At 44.2% G+C, this 2,893-nt stretch overlaps 1 pseudogene across 1 annotated transcript in view; it reads right to left on the bottom strand.

Moving 5' to 3' along the window:
- Positions 1 to 2,893, bottom strand: part of LOC119586030 — a 17,401-nt pseudogene that overhangs the window by 11,798 nt on the left and 2,710 nt on the right. The window contains exons 7-8 of the transcript XR_005229913.1: positions 785 to 2,819; positions 17 to 663 (exon numbers count right to left, since the gene is read on the bottom strand). The product of XR_005229913.1 is annotated as an uncharacterized LOC119586030 (transcript). The remainder of the gene's footprint in view (positions 1 to 16; positions 664 to 784; positions 2,820 to 2,893) is intronic.

The following is a 2,893-nucleotide window of genomic DNA, read 5'->3' as shown; positions in this document are numbered from 1 at the left end:
GCAACACTAGTACTACTTGAGCTTTGTAGTGGCCAGCGCAATCTTATTGAAAACAAATTCAAAGGAAGACTTCAGGTCCTCAGCCTGCACGTTGATGCGTCCAAGTGTTTCGACATCATACTGATGACTGAGTTCGACTAAGATAGACTGTTCTCTCCCAGGAGACAGGCGAAGGTGATATTCACTCCTCAGGTGATTTGGAGAGAACTCCAAGTCATAAGAGCCAGAAATGTCGATCTCATAGTGTGGGCAAATAAGTGTCGAGTGGATGTTCAAATCACGCCGACCATTGTTGTTGGCATAGGATACCACTTCATTTGCGTTCCATGTGGCAGGGCCATGAACAAGCTTAGCGTTGTTTTCCATGCGTCCCTTTGAAAGGACGATGTCCTGGTTATACTCTAGTGCCATTTCAGGGTACTGTGATGGAGAGACGTCAAAGACAATAGTGTACTTGTAGAGGTCCTCTGTGATTTCCTTCTTGAGAAGGGCAGAATGGTGAACTGTCTGTTTGGCCTTTTTCATAATTCTGTACTCTGCATCCACCTTGGATGAAAGGAAGTTCTCACCATAACCAAACTCACTCTTGATTAATGTGTCAATGATCGGTGTTTTCAGATCACGTTCATGGCTACAGAGTTACTTTCGCCCTAAAAAACGATGCTGTAAAAGAAAGTAGTCAGATTTCAACATCCATGAAATAATATCCCATAGACTGATTTCACTTTGATTCATCAAACCTTATTCATACATCAGTAGATTTTATTTTATTTTAAACGTAGACCTTACCGTGTACAGTGATGGGAGATGCAGTCAGCTCTGAGACAGTAACATCCGCAACATATTTAGCAGCTTCTGCGTTGGCCTGGAAGTTCCCTTGTATATTCAATACTTGACCAGCAGGGGAAGTGAGAATGAAGGATGGCACAATTGTCTTGACTGTTTTTCCGCTTGTACGTAGACCAGTCTCCAGCATGTATTGTTGGTTGCCATCAACGAGGAGTTCCAGTTTAGTGTTCTTGTTATTCTTCTGCCAGAGATATTCGCCCTTGCCTTGAACTGATTTAAATGGTGTGTACAGGTCAAAGCTGATTGCTTTAGCAGCCTTAGTAATAGTAAGCAAGACTTTACGATCTGTTTGGGATCCTGGGTATCAAACACGAAAACAACTGATCATCCTCATGAGTGTAGCGCAGGACATATCCAGTCTGAGTGTTTGTCTTCTTGAAATGAACACTTGTTGCAAAGGTCCTGTGAAGGGAAGCTTGGGCCATATTCTGAGCTTGGAGCATAGCTGTATTCACCACACAAGGCAATGCCAGTGACTCCACTAGTGCAGCTCTCTTCTTGGATGAGGTTTGCAACATCTTTTCGGATCTCTTGATCATCTTCCAGATAGAAGAACTCGGTCTTGACATTGATAACTTCCATCTTGTCCTTAGGTGTGTTGAAGGCAACGTCGACTAGTTTACCGCCGTTGATTTGAAGCTTGCCATCGAGGAATGTGGAGGTGTGAAGATTGGAAGACATCTTGACCCAGTGCGAGACACATGGGCATCGACAAGCATAGTGCCATCATTTGAACTGCGGCAGAAGGATGGAGGTGTCCTTCGATGTTTATATTCTTAAGACTACGAGCCTTGAAGTTTTCCATTCATCTTGAGTCCAAGGGTAGCTGTTCCCTTTGCAGTGAGGGTCACAGGTAAACCAGTTACAGTGGGAATGGTGTGATGAGTGTCTATTAGCTGGTAAGATTTTGTGTAATCTACATCTCCCTGGCGTGCCAGATTCATCAAGAATTCCAGTGGGTTAGAAGCACCGGATGTTTGAATGAGGTTTTCAGTCCAAAGAAGTGTGGTAATGAAGTTCATTGCCAAAGACTCGGAGATAGTAGGATCCCTCCGGTTCATCAGTCATCTGGTCAAGGAAGCCTTCCAGGGTGGTGGCATCAGCATCGTTGTTCTGTCGCATATTCCTCAGAATGGTTTCAATGGTTTCCTCAGGATAATATCCTCTAGGACCAAAGAAGCGTTCAATATAAGCTTCAAAACCTTCAATTCTGCCACCAACCTCAAAGAAGTTGATAGACTGTCCAAAGAGGTCGAGAGTGAGGTTAAGCATTGCAGAACGTGGCAGGTAGGACTTGCTGGAGAAGATAATATTGCTTTCAACTGTGGCACCAGTGTTGATTTCATTCATGAAGAAAGAGGATTCATAGTTGCGAGAAAACTTGAGGGCTTCCGTACTGAACTTTTTCTGCAGAAGTTCCTCGCCAATCATTTGACGAGCCCACTGTTTTTCTGGAGCAGCTGATTCCTGCATGTTGGTCATTGAGTCCAGATAAGGAGCCCACCTGGTTGACACCTTCTGAAGTGAGACGGTCCTTGATGGTGTTGATAAGCTCTGGAGTGGGACAGGTCATGAGAGCAAGGTAGGCAGCAATGCGAACCTCTGTGTCCTGATTTCATCTGGAAAGCAGCCAAAAGTGAGATCGGTCATATTCACATGGAGTGTGCCTCCATGCCTCTATAGCAGCCACTCGCACTTCCATGTCATTATCTTCAGTATAGCACCGTCTTAAGACGGAGTTGGCATTAACCATCGACCAGCATTGCCAGTGCCTTGAGAGCAACAAGTACCCTGACTTTCTCTTCTTCATTCACTGTGCGACAGCCAGATCCAAGTTGTGTTTCAATTCGACGAATAACTTGTTGTACACTGGAATCGGCACCACAGTCTTCACTGATTTTGCAGAAGGTGTTGATGAGAGCAGAAGTTCCCAACATTGCATTTTGGCTTGGGTTGTTCTCGAGTAAAGGCTGTAAAATGTTAGATATGTGTAGGTAAGGTGGTAAAAATTATTTTCAATAAATCATACCTCCAAAATGTGTTT

Source organism: Penaeus monodon, chromosome 20 (assembly GCF_015228065.2).
Source record: "Penaeus monodon isolate SGIC_2016 chromosome 20, NSTDA_Pmon_1, whole genome shotgun sequence".
NCBI classification, from domain to species: Eukaryota; Metazoa; Arthropoda; class Malacostraca; order Decapoda; family Penaeidae; genus Penaeus; species Penaeus monodon.
This window is presented reverse-complemented; position numbering and strand designations above follow the sequence as displayed.